The following is a 20,693-nucleotide window of genomic DNA, read 5'->3' as shown; positions in this document are numbered from 1 at the left end:
CGGATAAAGCTGGAATTCTGAAATTTGGAACTAAGATTACTGTCGGACAGTAGAATTGAGGTAGTTTTGGAAATTCGTACTTATGGGTACAGAAAGCACTAAATTTGGTACAATTTGAATTTTAGTAAACGGATAGTGTTGGAATTACGAATTAAGATTACTGTAGGAGTGTAGTATTGAGGAAATTTTGAAAAGTCGTACGTGTGCGTACGAGAAGTACTAAATGGTACTAAATATGGTACAATGTGGATTTGGGTGAACGGGTAGAGCTGGAATCCTGAAATTTTTGTTTGGGAAAGAAATGGTACTAAATTTGATACAATTTGGATTCGGGTGAATTAATAGACTGGAATCCTGAAATTTGGAATTACGATTACAGTCGAAGAGTAGGATTCAGGTTGTTTTGAAAAAGCAAACTTATGGTTACGAAAAGCACTAAATGGTACTAAATTTAGTACAATTTGTATGTAGGTGAACGGATAGCGGTGGAATCCTGCAATTTGAAAGTATGATTATTGTAGCCCTGTTGCGTTGAGGAAGTTTTGAAAATTGGTACGAAAATTCTAAATTGTTCTAAATTTAGTACAATTTTAACTTGGTTTAACGGATAGAGTTTGAATCCTGAAATTTGGAAGTAAGATTACTACTAAAGTGAAGGATTGAGGTAGTTTTGGAAAATCTTACTTATGGGTACGAAGAGTTCGACTTGATACTAAGTTTGGTACAATTTGGAATTGGACGAACGGATACAGCTGGAATCTTGAGATTTGGAATTACTGTAATTATTATGGAATTTACTGTAATTATTTTGTATTAATGTCCGTGTATGGCTGAGATATGTCGTCGAAATACGTACCATAAGTATACGAAAATTACTTAATGGTACTCAATTTGTTTTTGGGTGTAGGACAGTGCTGGAATTTTTATTTTTTGGAGTTAGGGTGTGTATTGGTGTGCAACGTTGATCTCGCTGTTAATGTGTAAGGGTGAGATACGGCTGATCTTTTTTAAAAACGAACTTAAGGGGTACGTACAGTACTAGGATAAAAATAAATATTGATTAAAATTGGTATTACTGCGACCAAATTTTCAGTGTTTGTCATTTCCATATTATATATTCTTTATTTGTTTTTTTTTATATCCTTTCCGCATACGAAGTAGCGGGCATTTTGCTAGTCTATATATATAAAAGAGCTTAGTGATGACTGAGTGAGTGAGTGAGTGACATGTATATCATCGCCCAGACGAAACCGCTGAAGCTAGAAAGCTGAAATTTTGGCTGTAGTTTGCTGTCGGTGAGTAGGGGTGAGATAAGGGTGGGTTTTTGGAAATTCGACCTATAAGGGTACGAAAAGTACTAAAAGGTACTAAATATGGTACCCTTTGTATTAGGCAAACGGCAAGAATTCTGAAATTTGGAATGAAGGTAACCGATGGAGAGTAAGAAAGATGTACCAAAGGGTTTTGGGAAATTCGACCTCTAAGTGTACGAAAAGTACTAAATTTAGTACCAATTGTATATTTTGAACGGATTTAGCTAGAAACTTGGAATTTGGTATGGAAATGAAGGTTGGGAAGTCGTGTTTATAAAAGGAAATGGTTTGTGAAATTCGTACTCATGTGTACGAAATGTTCTAAATGGTACTAAATTTAGTACAATTTGGATTTGGGTGAAAGGATAGAACTAGAAACCTGACAATTGGAATTAAGATTACTGACGGAGTATAGGATTGCGATATGTGGGTAGTTTTCAAAATTTGTACTTATGTGTACGACAAGTACTAAATAGTACTAAATTTTGTACAACTTGGATTTGGGTGAAAGGATAGAGCTGGAAACTTTAAATTTCGAATTAAGATAACTGTTGAAGTGTACGATTGATATATGGGGTAGTTTTAGTACTTGTGTTTACGAAAAGTACTAAATGGTACTAAATTTGGTACAATTTGGATTTGATTGAATGAATAGAGCTGGAACCCAGCAAGTTCGTACTTATTTCGTACTAGAATTTGAAATTTGGAACGAGGGTCGCTAATGGAGAGTTATAGAGAGAACCCTTTGGTATGGTTTTTGGAAATTCCACCTATAAGTGTACGAAAAGTACTGAAAGTTACTAAATTTGGTACCAATTGTATATTTTGAGCGGATATAGCTACAATCTTCAAACTTAGTATGGGAATCAAGGTTAGGAAGTGGTGTTGATATAAGGAAATGATTTTGGAAGTTCGTACTTATGTTTACGAGAAGTAATAAATGGTACTAAATTTGGTACAATTTGGATTTGGGTGAACGGATAGAGATGAAAACCCGATTACAGTCGTGAAATTACGAAAAGTACGAAAGTACGTGTACGAAAAGTACTTAATGGTAGTAAATTTGGTAAAATTTGGATTTGGATAGGCGTGGAAAACTGAAATTTGGAATTAAGATTACTGATGGAGTGAAGGAGTGAAGGACTGAGGTAGTTTTGGAAATTCGTACTTATGGGTACGAAAAGTACTAAACGGTACTAAATTTGGTACAAATTGGATTTGGGTGAACGGATAGAGCTGGAATCCTGAAATTTTGAATTTATTTACCTTTCGAAAAGTTGTATACGGTACTAAATTTGGTACAATTTCGATTTGGGTGAACGAATAGAGCTGGAATTCTGAAATTTGGAATTAAGATTACTTTTGGAGTGTAGGTTTAAGAATTCGTACTTATGGGTACGGAAAGTACTAAATGGTACTAAATTTGGTAAATTTTGGATTTGCATAGACATAAACCTGAAATTTGGAAGTAAGATTACTGTTGGACTGTAGGATTGAGTTAGTCTTGGAAATTCGTACTTATGGGTACGGAAAGTACTAAATGGTACTAACTTTGGTTTAATTTAGATTTGGGTGAAACGGAAAAAGATGGAATCCTGAAATTTGGAAGTAAGATTACTGTTGGACTGTAGGATTGAGTTTGTCTTGGAAGTTCGTACATATGGGTACGGAAAGTACTAAACGGTACTAAATTTTGTACAACTTGGATTTGGGTGAACGGATAGAGCAGGAATCCAGAAATTTCGAGTTAATGTTATCGTTGGAGTGTAGGGTTAAGGAAGTTTTGGAAATTCGTACTTATGGGTACGAAAAGTACTAAATGGTACTAAATTTGGTTCAATTTGGATTTGGGTGAACGGAGAGAGCTGGAATCCTGAAATTTAGACTACTGTTGGAGTGTAGGACTGAGATAGTTTTGGAAGTTCGTACGTATGGTTACGAAAAGTAATAAATGGTACTAAATTTGGAACAATTTATTTTTGGATGGACGGCTAGGGTAGAATCCTGAAATTTGGATTTACTGTTGGATATAGTTATTGAAATTCGTACTGTTATACGAAAAGTATTAATTGTATTATTAATAGAGGTGGAATTCGGAGATTTGGATGTGGTTGTTGATATACGTACAATAATACAAAATGGCACAGAATTTGGTTCAAATGTTGTATTTTTTTATTTTTGCCTTATTAAGGCGAAGGTTATTTATAGTGATATTTAATTAATTCTCTTTCGAGTTGAGCTGTTTATACCTAACAAATTTTTATTGTGTAAATTAGTAGAGCTGAAATTGTGAAATTCGGTATTATGTATACGTACCTGTTTGGCGTTGCTTGAAGAGATAAATATGGAATTTCGAATTGTTGTATGAGGGATGGTGTTGGTGTTTAGATAAGGATATTTTGAAATGCATACAAATTCTGAAATTAGGCTGAGGGCTGGCTGACTTATTGAGAAAAACGAAATGTACTGAATGGTATTAAATTTGACGTTGGTGTATCAATGAAGCAGGGATTATATAATTAGTGTGTGAAAAGTACAAAATTGCAATAAATTTGGTAGTGGGCTAAGGAATAGAAGTGGAATTCTGGTATATTATTTATCAGGTTTATTGTTAAAATTATAATAAATGTACAAGAAGTATTAAGTAATACTTAATATTGAAGCACTGGTATTGAGTAAATCGATAAATGAAATTTGTTGTGAGGATCACTGTTCAGATTGGATCAGAATGTTTATTAAAATCCACCTTTAAATGCATGAAAGGTTTCTACATGTAATACACTTGGCATTGGGTGAACAAGTAGAGGTAAAACTGTAACATATGAGCTAAGGTTCTGGATTCTAAAAATTGCAATGAATAATGTACTATTGTTTCTATATTAACACGAATTCGGTTTCTAAATAATGTAATAATTGTTCCACAAACATCCCAGACGGGACAAGGGAGACTTCTTTCATATCAAAGAGTGCACCCCAATTCATAATAGCTCCGAACAACGTGCCTTACGAAACCACTTGTAGAGAAGTTTTACATGGCTGAAATACTCAGGAAATGTCGCCAACATAACTGTGGGGTATTTTGCCACCGTCGAAAATTTGATGTTGTCTGGCCGGAGAATCGATCGGTTTTCTACATTCTGATATCACAAATTCCAAAATTCGGTTGGAAAATGTGGATAAAATTTTCAAAATACCCATACCGTTATAATAGAACTTGGAATAATGACGAATATCACAGCTTCGGTTGTGGATCTCCCAAAAACAAAGTCTGACTATGAAAGTAGAAAATCCCATCTTTACAGTGATGCAAAGTAGGTTGGCGTAGGTGGCCACATAACGGAGATATCACAATAGTCGGCAATACATCCCATTTTTTTTTTTTTTTTTTTTTTTTTTGTAATCACGCTACAGGTCGCAATTTTAATCGGATAGTCACGAAATTTTGGGGGCTAATGGGGATCCTACAGACCAAATAGTAGGTAATACATCCCACACATCCGCAATAGTAGGTAATACATCCCATTTTTCCACTTTTTTGGAAATCACGCTACAGGTCTCAATTTTGATCGGATCGTCACGAAATTTTGAGGGTTATTGGGGGTCACACAGATGAAGAAGCCTATTGATTTTGGTGATGGTCGGATAATATTCAGAGGTCGGAATGGGCAAAAAACTTATTTGGAGAAAAAGTCAACGTTTTATTTCAAAGCGAATATCTCTGCTTCTAAAAGGGGTATATCAAAAGCAAATATTTCCCAATTAACGAAACCAATTGTTAACAAAGTATTAGGTGTGTTCTATAACCCAAAAGTTTGCACAAATTTGTACAAACTTTTACAAAATGCTGTTCGATAACAAACTTGTTCAGTAAAAGAGAAATGAGAAGTAGTTGCAAGTACTTGCAAATACTTTTTACTTGCAAAGTTATCGAACAGGCCTATTGTCACACAATTTTTTAATGAAAACCACTAAACAATCTGGCATTACGAATGATAAAGCAAAGATAAAAAACAGAACAAAAATAACTTAAACAAGGTATTATTTGTTCAGTGTTATGTTGATTATTTTGAGCTTCGATTACCGAAACAATAGAAAAATTGAATTTTCAATAAAACTTAACTTTCTTTTCGCGCACACAAACCTTTTTTAAACAGAATATTTTCACAATTCCCGCTTCCACGGTGTTTTCTAATCATATGTTTTTGTTTTGTTTCTTTTGATTCCTCTAATCTTGCCACATATATACTAAATAATACGATTTTCGAAATTCACCAAATCGATCGAAATCTGAAGAAGCTAAAACAAAAACGATCGAAATGAAATTACGGAATTGAAACCATTCCGATCGGAATCTGTGACATGCTTGTATGATTGCTCCTCGGAACGATCGCACATCCAAAACGCTCGACAAATGTCTTCAATCTATCACAACGTGAGCAATTTGACTTCTTGTTCTTTGATCAGCAGACAGCCAGGTATTCTTATGAATATGTTTTTGCCGCTTCGAGTGCGAACATTCTAGGTGCAGATTCGCAGATCATGGCCCTTAAAACGTTTGCGGATGTCTTCAACTTCAGAGGGGGGTTTGTTTTTCTCTTCCTTTGTTTTTTTTTTCAGGGTAGGATGCTTTTTTCCAGGGGTAGGTTACTAGCCCGACGCCCAAACCCAAGTTTTTATCGTTCTTATGGGTGACAGGTGGCTCTTGTTACTTCACTACCTTTAACGGGTGTTAAAGACAGCTCCCCAGGTGACACCACGGGGAAGTCAGTACCCACTTGAGATGAGAGAAGGACCAAGATAAGTCCTGGACTTGGCCATGCTAAAACCGGTCAGGACCGTTGCCTGGTATCTTTCATCCACTACGTCACCCTTGGTGTACAGACTTCCTTGCAAAAAATCGTCATTTTGGGTCCGCATAAGGATATAGACATTTTAGCATATAACATATCTCCTAATTTTACTTCTGAACTTCTAATACTGCAATGCACTGTGGGGCCAAAGCCAGGGTTTTGAGCCAACAAATCACAGGGGCAAGCTAGACATCCTAATTCCGTGTGGATGTTTATAATGGACCTAGAAACTAATCTGCCAAATTTGGTAAATATCGGTTGACATATATATATATATAGCTCCCACATATATGTTAGCTCGATTTCATGTAATTGATGGTCCTAACACGAAAATTCTGGTAAATTTTGATTAAATTTGGAAAAATGTTACGGAATTCGGACTAGAAGTAAGTTTTCCAAGTTTTATCGTTTCAGATTTGGGTATACATATCTGTGCTTTTCAAAAATCGAAATATTCAAGAGAGCGAAAACAATATTTTTTTGTAATATTTGCTACATGTTGATGATTTTGTTTATGTTTTTATACCCTACACCACTATGTGAGGAGGGTATTATAAGTTGGTTTTGGCCAAAAAGTTTGTAACGCATCGAAATAATAGTCGTAGACCCATACTTATATATACCAAAATGAATGTCTCGACGAGCTGAGTCGATCTGGCTATGTGTGTCCGTCCGTCAGTCCGTCCGTCCGTCCGTCTGTCCGTCTGTCCATCTAAACCTTGTAATCACGCTACAGGTCGCAATTTTGATCGGATCGTCACGAAATTTTGGATGTTGATGGGGGTCCCGGAGGGGAAGAAGCCTATTGATTTTGGTGATGGTCGGATAATATTTAGGGGTCGGAATGGGCAAAAAACTTATGTGGATAAAAAGACAATGTTTTTTTTCAAAGCGAATATCTCAGCTTCTATACGGGGTATACCAAAAGCAAAACCTGACAATAAAAGTAGAAAATATCGCCTTTCTAATGATGTAAAGTAGGTTCTCGTAGGTGACCAAACAACGAATATATCGCAATAGCCGCTAATAGAACCCAACTTTTTATTTTTGCGATTTTAATAATAATGACGAATATCACAGCTTCGGTTGGGGATCTTCCAAAAACAAAGTCTGACTATGAAAGTAGAAAACCCCATCTTTACAGTGATGCAAAGTATGTTGGCGTAGGTGGCCACATAACGGAGATATCACAATAGTCGGCAATACATCCCATTTTTTATTTTTTTGTAATCACGCTACAGGTCGCAATTTTAATCGGATAGTCACGAAATTTTGGGGGCTAATGGGGATCCTACAGACCAAATAACGGAGATATCGCAATAGTAGGTAATACATCCCATTTTTCCACTTTTTTGGAAATCACGCTACAGGTCTCAATTTTGATCGGATCGTCACGAAATTTTGAGGGTTAATGGGGGTCACACAGATGAAGAAGCCTATTGATTTTGGCGATGGTCGGATAATATTCAGAGGTCGGAATGGGCAAAAAACTTATTTGGAGAAAAAGTCAACGTTTTATTTCAAAGCGAATATCTCAGCTTCAGTATGGGGTATACCAAAAGCAGAACCTGGCCATGAAAGTATAAAATATCGCCTTTCTAATGATGTAAAGTAGGTTGTCGTAGGTGGTCAAACAACGAAGATATCGCAAAAGCCGCTAATAGAACACAACTTTTCATTTTTGCGATTTTAATAATAATGACGAATATCACAGCTTTGGTTCCGGACCTTCCAAAAGCAAAGTCTGACTATGAAAGTAAAAATCCCATCATTACAATGATGTAAAGCAGGTTGGCGTAGGTATCCAAATAACGGAGATATCGCAATAGTCGGTAATACATCCCATTTTTCCACTTTTTTGGAAATCACGCTAAAGGTCGCAATTTTAATTGGATCGTCACGAAATTTTGGGTGTTATTGGGGGTCCCACAGAGGAAAAAACCTTTTGATTTTTGATAATGGTCGGATATTATTCAGGGGTCGGAATGTGACAAAAAAAAAATATTTGGAAAACAGGCCAACGTTTTATTTCAAAGTTAATATCTCCCTTCTGTAGGAGGTATATCGAAAGCAAAACCTGGCAAGGAAAGTAGAAAATATCACCTTTACAACGATGTGAAGTAGGTTGTCATAGGTGTTCAAACAACAGAGATTTCACAATAGTCGGTAATGCATCCCTTTTTCCATTTTTGTGCAATCACACTACGAAATTTTGATCGGATCCTCACGAAATTTTGGGGGTTGATGGGGGTCTAACACAGAAAGAAGCCTATTGATGGTTGGCATACATCTCATTTTTCCATTTTTTATTTGGGTTGTACTGTCGATGCACTTAAATACGTTTCAAAAAAATTTACCTGTGTTAATGAAGACATTCAGAGCAAAGGCGCTAAGCTATCCCAATTTTAATATTTTGAATTTTATTAGTCAAAAGCTTATGAACAGGGGTAGTGGTGTAGGGTATCACATAGTCGGCCCCGACCCGACTATAGCCTTGGCTCACTTGTTTTTCATAAAAAGATACCTCGCATTGTTGTCAGTAATATTGCCAAAGACACTTTATACCTAAAATGCAAGGATTCCAAGGAATCTGATGTCGAATATTTCAAAACCTGTAGAAATGGGCGGAACTTACCACGCCTATTTAGGTTACTTCCCGATACACGTGTCTTCTTTTTTCGGTCAAATTTTTGTGTTGTGAAGTCAAATTTCAATTGCTAACTTAAAACCCGTTTTTCTCGAAACTGGATTTTTTGAGATATGTCACTCTTTGAGTAAATGAGCGATATATGCATATGATTTACTTTGAATTCAAATGCATTCTTGGCAATCGTAGTTTTGTATATTTATTATTTTTTCATTTCATTGAATCGACTTTCAGTTCATTTTGCTTTCAAGACAAATGAAATCATACCCTGCTGTCAGTGTCATTGAAATGCTCGTCACTTAGAACTTAGCCACCTTGAAGAAAATGTGTGTAGCACTCAGAACAGAATACTGGTGGCAATGTTTGTTCAGACTTCATCAAGATGTTAGAAACTTTTTGCGTTTTATTTTTATATTTTTTCATTAAGCCTTTAAGTGTTGGCTTTAGTTTTGTTGTTCCATTTCAAAGCAATAATACCTCAAACAACATTGGTATGTTAAACAAGATTATTGTTTTTGTTGTTGTTGTTTTTCTTTTTGGTTGATTGTACCCAGTTTAGGCTTTAGCCTTAAGCCATAACAGAACTGCCCGAGACAGTTGCTTTTCGTTGATTATTTTGTACTATGTAGCCACCACATTTTGAGCGGGTGTTGAATGAATTCAAGCCAATCTAAAAAAAGTTACTTTTTATTTACTCCTTCTTGACCATTCATACTTTGGTTGAGAGAGTCAGAGCAACAACTGCTACAACAACTTGTCTTAGCCAAATCTAAAGTGCAATAAAAAAACATTAAAATATGCTGCCTTTGGAGCGTGCAATTGTTGAATGGTGCAACTCCAACACACTGCATTTTGTACATAGTAAACATAACTCTATATGGCTAAACTGGTTATAAAATTTGCCCGTCCATGGCTTTGTTGTCTTGTTTATGCAAAAAATAACAAATTCCCGCCAGGCCTTAACTAGAGTCTGACTTAAATGGCAGCATTGCTGTTGTCGCCGCTGTAGCTGCTGTCACCATATTAAGCAACAGCGGGTCGAGCTGGCTGTCCTAAGCTGTGGTAGCAGACCAAACATGAATTTCTTTGTAAAAAATATTAATTTTTTATTGTTTAAATAAAGATGTTAATCTAAAGAGAGTTTAAAAAATGAGAAGAACCTAAATGGTGTGTTTGAGTTCAATGCTGAAAGAGTTTGTAGAAGCAAATGCTGCTTTACATTAACTGTTTGTGCCACTCTCAATAGGCGAAACAAAAAGAATAAATAATAGCAGTGCTAAACTTGCCCGGGGCGAACTTTAAATAAAATCCATCATTAAGAAAAAAAAATATGTCAATTTTTGTGGGTTTTATAGATTAAAACGAAAAAATAACCAATACTATTTATGTTTCTTGTTCTGCTGAAGATACACATATCTATATTGCCGCCTCCACCGTTTGTGAAAGTACTAAGATCTCCGCTACACTAACTGATAAATATCTTTTAAACAAACAAAAACCTTTAAACAAGTTTTAAACCATTAAGGATCCGAAATACCATGTTACTGCATGGCAAAAAACGGCCCACAGTGTTGCCGCGTGGACAAAAATCAATAAATGTGATGTTAACTTTTACATATGTTTATGTTTTTTTCTTACAGTAAACACATCCAATACAAAGAATCTGAAAGAATTTTGTCGATATGTGCATCCATAATGAAGTTATAGCTCTTTAAATATGAAAAATATTTCCCAGGTAATCTAAAGCGATAATCATATGAAAATTAGACGACATTTAAAATAACATTTTCTGAAAAATATGTTGATAATACTAAAAGTTTTGGATGGGGATTTGATGAGTGGGCTATAAATATAACGTTTTAGTACAAAAAGTTGATATTAACTGCACATGGGCAATGTACCGTTATCAAGAAATCAAAATTTAAATTTGATAAAAAAATTCAAAATTCTTAATATTAAGTAGAGCAGATCTTTTGATTGCCACCTTGGCTCCTGTTTTCCGTTAATTGGACATCTCTTCCAAATCAAAATGTTTAAAAACATTCTGCCCATCCTTGCAACCTTCTGAGATATATCGGTTCAGATTTTATATAGCGCCCATATACACTCCGGTTCATCTGAATAGAACCAACCAATATTTGTCTACAAATACCGTTATATCAGACGAAAGGAGAGGAATTGTAAATTATAATTTTGTGGACATGTAGAGTATATAGTAGCCGATATTTTCAATACCTAACATGTTTCACATATGCGTTATAACGGTACTTTTTACTCGCTTTATGAAAAAATGCAAAAATATTAGCATTTTTTAATGGTTCACCAGGATAGAACCACCCTAAGAATTTACACAAATCCTTTGTTAGATGTGGTAAACTTAAACAAAAAACTATTTATAATTATAAATAAATGCCGTTAAGGTTGATTGACAACAAATATTGTGCAAAAAATTGTATTAGGGTCTTGAAATTTGATGAAAATCGAGGCTTAGAGCTCCAAAAAATATTTTTATGAAGAAGTCGGTAGAAACAATTTATAAAGACAAAATTCTGTACTGAATTATGTTCAAAATTTTCTATACTGCAATAAAATTACAAAAAAGTCACATTTGATAGGTTTATGAGTCCGAAACAGAGGAAATATGGTAAAGATAATTCAAAATTCTAACTTTCCAATCCAACATTTGATATTTTATCTCAGGAAAGTGAATGCAAATCGATGGGTTCCACCCAGTTTCGTTGGCTGTGGACATCTACAAGGTCCAAAAAATAAAGAAAATTCCACCGCCGAACGCTCCATCTCACCATCAAGTCCTTGGAATTTGAAAAGGTTCTAAGACATTTGATGTGAAGAAACAGCTTAGCGATAGGGAAAGGCAGACGTTATTTTTTTCGAAAGGACAGGGTTTAATTTTGATGGTTATGATGTTCACACATCTTTTCCTTATAGTATAAGTACCGAAAAATTTTTCTGATCCGTTATTACACAAAAAATAGCGCCTATGTTTCTGTGCTTTCCTTGTCATGCGATATCTTCTAAATCAAAACCCTTGATGTTGACATGAAGCGTTCGGCGGTGGAATTTTCTTTATTGTTTGGGCCTGTAGATGTCCACAGCCAACGAAACTTGGTGGAACCCATCGATTTGCATTCACTTTCCTGAGATAAAATATCAATTTTTGGATTGGAAAGGTAGAATTTTGAATTATCTTTACCATATTTCCTCTGTTTCGGACTCATAAACCTATCAAATGTGACTTTTTTGTAATTTTATTGTAGTATAGACAATTTTGAACATAATTCAGTACAGAATTTTGTCTTTATAAATTGTTTCTACCGACTTCTTCATAAAAATATTTTTTGGAGCTCTAAGCCTCGATTTTCATCAAATTTCAAGACCCTAATAAAAATTTTTGCACAATATTTGTTGTCAATCAACACTAACGGCATTTATTTATAATTATAAATAGTTTTTTGTTTAAGTTTACCACATCTAAAAAAGGATTTGTGTAAATTCTTTGGGTGGTTCTATCCTGGTGAACCATTAAAAAATGCTAATATTTTTGCATTTTTTCATAAAGCGAGTAAAAAGTACCGTTATAACGCATATGTGAAACATGTTAGGTATTGAAAATATCGGCTACTATATACTCTACATGTCCACAAAATTGTAATTTACAATTCCTCTCCTTTCGTCGGATATAACGGTATTTGTAGACAAATATTGGCTGGTTCTATTCAGATGAACCGGAGTGTATATCTTTTCCCGATTTGGCTACAACTCGTTCAATTTTGATCGAATAGCCTTCAAATTTAGTATGTGTTATTTTCTTAGGCCCCTGAGTAGCTACACCTATTTTTACAACAATCCGTTCAGATTCAGATATAGCCCCTTTATATATCTTTCCCCGATTTTGCTATAACTCGATCAATTTTAATCGAATAGCCTTCAAATTTAATATGTAATATTTTCTTAGGCTCCTGAGTAGTTTCACCGATTTTAGCAAAAATCGGTTCAGATTTGGATATATCCCCTATATATGTAAATATTTCCCCGAGTTTGCTATAATTCGCTCAATTTTTGATGAATGGCCTTCAAATTTAACATGGGATTCCTCAGGCCCCTGTTCAGTTTTACCGCTGACCTGGGTTGATGAATGTTTGCAAATGTACCTAGAATCCAAAATACCAAGTTACAGTCACTACAGTAAACTTATCCCCTTTAAAAGACTTCACATTGAGCGATATCGCAGTATCTTCCAAATTGAAAACACGCAATACCTCTTCTATGGGGCTATATTAAAATGTGCATCAATACCCACAATTTTCTGTAGGCATGTTACGAGTATATACCCATATTGAATACTAAATACCAAATTTCAGAAACACGTGGACCTGTACTGACAAATTTCGGGTAGAAATTACTGACAAAAATTCTGGGGAAACATTTTTTGGTCCCTAAGATAAGTAAATACAAAATTTCAGCCACTTCGGTATGATAATGTGGCTAAAACCTTCAAAATGCCGTAAATCAGGAGGTTCTGTTCTATGGGGGCTGTATCAACACGCGGACCTACTCTGACAAATGTTATTGGAGAACGTTTTATAAACCCAAAGACCAAATACCAGATTCGAGCCACTTTGGTAAGATAATGTGGTGTAAACCTTCAAAATACCGAAAATGGGAGTTATGCGTGGTTATTTGAACACGGGGACCTATACTGACAAATTCCGGGGAGTAAGTTATGTAGCTCCAAAGAAGACTTCAAAAAATTGAAAATCGGGTGGTACCTTTCTATGGGGGCTATATGAAGGCGTGAACCTCTTGCGACAAATTTCACATGGAAAGTTTTCTACCCCAAATGAAGACCAAACACCAACTTTCGGCCATTTCGGTGAAATATTGAGGCCATAACCTCCAAGATACCGCAAATAAGGATGTACCGTTCTATGGGAGCTACACTAAAGTGTGAACCTATACCGACAAATTTCATATTGAACGTTTAATACCCCAAATGAAGACAAAGTAACAAATTTCAGCCATTTCGGTGGTGGCCACTACCTTCAAAATACCGGAAATAGGGAGGTTCCGTTCTATTGGGGCTACACTAAGGCGTAGACCTGTACCGACAAGTTTCTGGGGGAAAGTTTTATACCCCCAACGAAGACTAAACACCAAATTTCAGCCACTTCGGACGGACGGTCCTCTCCAACAAATAGACAATGTTGCCGACGTCTTAGCGTTCTTAGCCACTGCCAATCTATCAAACTTCCGAACTGGAAGGCATTACAATTCATGAAGGAAACACACATTTGATTGTATATGTATGTGTATTGAAGAATGATTCTAGGAGGATCAGTGACACTAGGTTGACTTGATAGTAAAAATGCTTCAAAATACTTTACAACTGCAAATTTGCAATAAGTTTAGTATAAATACAAGTTTTTTAAACTCAGCCGTTGTCTAGCACCACATCTAATACGAGGGTCACTAAAAAACCTTCTGGCCTAGGCAACACGCACTGTCGCCAGGCGTCATTTGACATTTTTTTTTTTTTGAGAAAGTTTGACAGTTATTAGCCTAAGCGTACTCAGGACAGTTTCAAATACGACCATGTATTGTGTTGTTTACAGTGACTTGAAAAAATCACTTTGCATAAAAAAGTGAATTTACTGGTGAACATTTTCGTCCGATAATTTTTCACAACTTTCGACGTGCATAATCACGGCAAGAGTGAATCGATCAAATTAAATCTTTGTATGTCGATAAAGGACCATCCTATAGCACTATGAAAAACTGGTTTAATGAATTCAATCGTGGCCGACATTCGCCAAAAAAACGGTCGTTGTGCCGGACAAAATTAAGCCTAGCGTGAGCGGATAATGCAAGATCGCCATGTTATGTACCGTGAGATTGATGCATCCCTGGGCATTTATTCCACTAACTAGCATTTGATATTGCATGAACGCTTGGCGCCAAAAATGGGGGTTTTCTCGCCGGTTCCCGTGTTGGTCGGTGAAAGAAATTTCAAAAAGATACGCGGTGCTTCAAAAGAAGTTGGGTCCAGGTGACGAATCACGAAACTATGTGTATGAGCCCAAAAAATCGCAGCAATCGCCAGTAGATGCTGTAAAAGCGTTAAAAAACCATGTTTTGGAGGTGTCTCAATCAAGCCACTGTAAAATACCCAATACATGGTCGTATGTCAAACTGTCTTTAGTACACTTAGGCTAAAAACTGTTAAACTTTCTAAAAAAATATTAAATGACGCCTGGTGACTCTGCGTGTTGCCTAGGCCAGAAGGTTTTTTAGTGACCCTCATATGCCTGATGAGCTGAATTAACCGATCGTATCATATTGGTTGGATGTGTGTAGACTTCGCTAGATGTCACTTTTTCAATACGAACTCCTTAGTGCATAGCTCAATTAATTCAATTAATTAAAAAATTCTTTAGTTTTACCTACTGTGAAAGATGTTCACAATTTTTGTGGTTAATTTTAATAATTTAAATGCATTGTTGAAGCAATACACGCTTCAATTCGTAGCAATGGCGTAGTTTGTACAAAAGTAATAGGTACCGCAATACCGGGTAATTCAAAATAACGCCCTTTGTTGGAAAACCCTGTATTATATATATATATTATTTTTTCTAATTTCTTATTCGTGAATTTTTATTCCCATAGATTCTGAATATTTCTTAATTGGGCTTGTTTATCTTTCAGATCAGGCTTTCATCAATTCCAGATAAAGAAAATACAAATGTAAGTATTACTTATTGATAATTATTCCATTGCAAGACTACTTTTCACGAATTCTTGGACGACAGGAAATTATTAAAAATCTTTACATCCAGTTGTTGAGAAGTAAAGTTCTGTATTTATATTTCTAATTGATAAGTTGCACAATTACTTCAGGAAAGTTTAACATTTTCAAAAAAGAACTTCAATACATTCACATCACTTATGCGCACATTTATAGATGCATATCTGTATACATATGTGTGTACCCAGGAAACCAAATGTCGGATGTCCGACACATCAGAACAATTTCGGGATCCGATTTCTATACGATTTTTCGTATTGGAATTCCTTCGGAAGTAAATTTCCCTTCGACTATACCAATGTTTTTCTTCCGATTTCGATACGAATTCGGAGCGAAATGTCGGAGACAAATTTCCCTTTGCACAACAACCACCTTTTGTATGTATCTAACAGCAATGGGTTGTTTTCATTTTAGTTTGTTGTTGAAAAACAAAATGGTTGGTTATAAAATTCGCATATACAATTTTTAAATGTTTTAAATATAAATGCAAGATATAATAATTCAGGCTAGTGCTGATAGACTCAACATATTTGTACACAAAGTTTACATTGTTCTACTATAACTACAAAATGATAACAACAGTGCAAATCATTAGAAAAGTTTGAAATTACAATCTTCCAATAAAAAATAACAACGAATAATTGATGAATAAAAAAGGCGTCAGAGAAAAAAAATTTTCCTTCGATATTCATACGACATTTTTCCTAAATCGTTCGGAAATCTCTACGAAGATTCGGAAAGTACCTCCGATTTTTATACGACATTATTCCGAAATCGTTCAGAAATCTGTACGAAAATTCGGAAGAAAAAATTCGCTTTCCCAAGGATTTTCTTCCGACTTCGTTCAGAAATCTGACCGAAATCGATCCGATTTCACTCCGACATGTCGTTCCAAAATTATGTCAACCACTTCATACAACTTTCGTTAAGATATCGTTACGATTTCGGATCCGAAATCGGACGTAGCGTCCGAATTTTGTTCCTATTTCGTTACGATGTCGCTACGATTGGTTTGATGGGTATTTATGTGACTACGTCTCCATCTATGTATACAATAACATCACACTCATCATGAAAATACCACAGCTTTTGTTCACTTTGAACTGATGCTTATACGCCCATACCAGCATAGATGGACGACTTAGCTTGCAGTAAAGGCAATTCATAGCTAAGATTCTTTGTGGACGGATTTTGAAATTTTACTGTGAGTCATGTCAGACATAATTCTTGTTCATTGCAACATCTATTGTAGAAGGAAAGATTATGCAATGTAAACAAGATTTGCAACACATTTTCTTCATCAGTTGGATGCTACAAACAGCTATAACTACAACAACAACAAGAAATGCAAAAACGTATATTCTTTAAAAAACTGCAGTTATGTGATAAAATTTAGCAACCTTTTGGACAATAGTTTTTTGTCTTTTTTAAGATTTAGTTTAAATGAAATAGATTCTATGGAATGGTAAAGTATTGCGCAAGTACCCATGCTTCAAAACCTTACATTAGCTCGGGTAGTATCAGTGACAGAGAAATGCGTAAGTAGCTGATTTTGATACTCATGAGCCACATGCTAAAAAACAAGTGTAAGTGCGGCTTGCTATTCTAAAAACTAAATGCAAGTGTTGCTTGCCACTCTCAAAATAGTATGTACGAGTGTGTCTAGCCACTCAAAAAATAAGTTATTTAAAAATGGGCATTTTTAGACACTTTGGTATGCTTTGCCAAGTATTTTTGAATACTCAATCACGGTTGCCACAGTTGGTAGAATATTACCAAATTTGGTAACTTTTTATAGGGTTGGTAATTTGGTAACTTCGTTTTTGGTTTGGTAACTTTTTTAAGGTTTGATTGAACAAACTATAAATGCTCTGTTCCAGAACCTGCAAGAAACTACTATTTTTTACTTCGACAACATTTGTATATTATGTTTGTCATTCCGTTTGTAACTCATCGAAATAATCATTTGCGACCGTATAAAGTATACATATTGTTGATCAGCGTTAAATTTTAAGTCGATTTAGCCCTGTCTGTCCGTCCGTCTGTTGTAATCACGCTATCTTCCGAATGAGTTGAGCTACAGCTGAATTTTCGGACACATGTGTTTTTGGTCTGAACTTAGATCAAGTGCGAAGATGAGATATATCTGTCCACGGTTTGGTATAGCCCCCAAATAACGGTACCGCCCGATTTCCGGTATTTTGACGTTTTTAGGTACATGATCTGGTCGAATTAGTTATACTTTGGCATTTAGGGTTTTTAGTCATCAAGAAATTTCTCCACCATAAGTTATGGTCATAGGTCCACGGTTGGGTACAGCCTCCATATAGCGGTACCGCTCCATTTCAGATATTTTTACGTTTTTAGCCACATTTTGACATTTAGGGTTTCCAATGACCAAGAAACTTCACCATTTATGGGCATACGTCCACGATTTCTTGTAGCCCTCATATAGCGGTACCGTCCGATTTCCGATATTTTGAAGTTTTTAGCTATATGTTCCGGCCGAATTGGCTATAAATTGGCACTTAGGGTTTCTAGTGGTCAAGTGACTTCTCCAGCTAAAATTTTGTGCATAGGTACTTTCGCAACAGAAAGAAAATTAATAATTACATATTAACTCAGAGTATTTTATGGTGGAGGGTATAACAAGTTTGGTCCGGCCGAACTTAAAGCTTCTTAACTTGTTTCCTTTATGTTATCGACAAAAAATGGTAAAAATTAGTAGATTCTAGCAGTAATGGAACATACCATTGGCTTTCAAATTGTAATAGGGTCTACTCATGAAATGCGAAACATCGAAATTTGCTACCATAAAATACTTCTTTTCATCGTAATCGTGTAATAACAATGACCTGCGACAGTTCAGCAGGCTTTATATTTGCATTTTGATTCAAATTTGTTATATTTTCGAGGATTTTTAAAATGTATTTATGTTTTTCCTGAGAAAATTTTTAGAACGATCCCATTATTCAATATTTTCTTTGACATTAAATTTTCAATAACAACAATGTTGTTTTTGTAAATTTGTTAGTTGTTGTAATTCAAGCATTTACCTTATATAAATATGCCTTGATCTAGAATATATACATTTTACAGGGTTTCCGATGCATAGTTCGATGTGTAAAAAATTAAATGGAAAATTTAATTTGTTGGTAACTTTTTGGTAACATTTTCGGAAAATTTTGGTAGAAAATTTTTTTTCCGGTGGCAACCGTGTACTCAATAACATTTTCTGTTTTACTTTGTTGCTCATCGCACATCAAGTGTTGTTTTCAACCAATGGTGGGCAAATTGCGAGCAGAGATGGTCTGTCTACAATGATGACGTATATGACATACATTTCTGACGTATATTACATACGTCGGAAACGTCGTAAACCTAGCCAAACAAACAAGGTTTTTGACAGAATAAACAAACGAATTTTATATCCTAAAAATCGATGTTTTTCCATAATAATAAAACTCATTTTATTATTATTTTTTGAGATCCTATTTTATTACAAAACTGGCATAAAAAGATTTCACTCGAAAATGTACATCTTATATATATTTTTTATATTATATGGGGATTATACATATGTTTGTTTATTACTTCATCCGCAAATTCTTTGAATCTACTTAAAGTAGTGGTAGTGTTCGGAATATATTGTAGATGGCGTACTAAGTGCGTAATCCAATTTATTGTTCAAATTTTTCAGTTATTTTAAATATAAAAATATTAATAAAAATATGCTGTTATTTTCAAAAAGGGTACGGACCCTCTTCAATAACAAAGACAGGCTTGCAGAATTAATATTAAGTGAAAAATATGATGGTAACATACATTTTTTGAGGTTTATGACATTTACTACTTTTTATACGTTTTCTACGGGTATATGACGTTTTCGACGTTTACAACTTTCTTCTTCAGACCATCTCTGATTGCGAGAGACTCATGTATTTTTTACACTTTTGTGTATGAGGCCGAGCATTTCTGCCCAACAGTGTTTTCAACCCTTGTAATTCAACCGATCGTCTAATCCCGCAATAACAGAAGCTAGTGTTGATGGACTGAATATCTTCGTACATATTATTCATATTGTTCTGGTATAAAAAAGGAATACGAAGGAAATATGCAAATCGCCCTCTTCTTCTCTCTACCCGCTAGCAATTCCAATTGTCGCAATGTAAATAGTCCTAAACTAGAGGTAAGTGGTACTAGTTCCCAATTGACCCATAAGTAATGCGAAGGGAACCAATTGACACCTATATATCCCCAAGTAAACGACGAAGCGTCAGTTGTGACTATTTCCCACCACTTTTTTTATAAATAATCTGGTATATGACTGTAAACCTGGAACTAGTACAATACCACCTACAGGTAATGTATAGAGTGTCAATTGGTTACCTCCTATGACATCAAGCGGGTACTGTAACGCTGAGAATCGACGAGTTTCCGATGCCGATCTAGACCATCGCGCAAGCGGGATGTTCTCCGAGAGAGTGAGAGCAAAGATCATTTTCTAACACTGATTTTCAAACGTAAGAAGAATATGCAAAAGCACACATAACATACACAAACGAAACAACAAATAAAATTACAATTGTTTATTTTTTGTAGTGTTGTGTGTGTGCTTCCACATGATGAGCCAATTGGCAAATTATCTACGATTGCGAGTTTTGTATACAGTGCGAAATACGATGAACACTTCCCGCTTACAAGATGAACTAGTTCGGCATCAGTAACTCGTCGATTCTTAGGGTTATAGTAACTAGTTCCCCTTTACACCCCTCACAGTGCAATCAACTGTAAACTTTAATAAAGGGATGTCATAGGAGGTAACCAATTGACTTCTTATGCATTACCTGTAGATAGTATTGTACTAGTTCCAAGTTTACAGTCATATACCAGTAAGTTTATCATTCCTTTCTTCTGTTGTTGTTCAAAAAACTGGTGGATTTAATATAAGAGTAAATAGTGGCAATTGCGTCAGTTAACTGACGCCTCGTCGTTTACTTGGGGATAAAAAGGTGACAATTGGTTCCCTTTGCATTACTTTGTGACGATTTGGTGGTACT

General features: G+C 35.3%; 1 protein-coding gene across 7 annotated transcripts in view; it reads left to right on the top strand.

The window, feature by feature from the left end:
• Positions 1-20,693, top strand: part of LOC141403645 (uncharacterized) — a 340,358-nt gene that overhangs the window by 64,156 nt on the left and 255,509 nt on the right. For 3 of the 7 annotated variants that reach the window (XM_073986376.1, XM_073986377.1, XM_073986379.1), the window contains one exon: positions 15,534-15,576. The exons of 1 other annotated variant lie outside the window; for it this stretch is intronic. The gene's annotated coding sequence lies outside the window, so the exon portion shown is untranslated. Of the gene's footprint in view, positions 1-10,450; positions 10,546-15,533; positions 15,604-20,693 lie in introns of those variants that run through there. 3 more of the 7 variants (XM_073986378.1, XM_073986380.1, XM_073986381.1) reach the window with 3 other exon arrangements.

The sequence above is a fragment of the Musca autumnalis genome, unplaced genomic scaffold (assembly GCF_047663935.1).
Source record: "Musca autumnalis isolate F117 unplaced genomic scaffold, ASM4766393v1 scaffold_4, whole genome shotgun sequence".
Classification (NCBI taxonomy): Eukaryota; Metazoa; Arthropoda; class Insecta; order Diptera; family Muscidae; genus Musca; species Musca autumnalis.
This window is presented reverse-complemented; position numbering and strand designations above follow the sequence as displayed.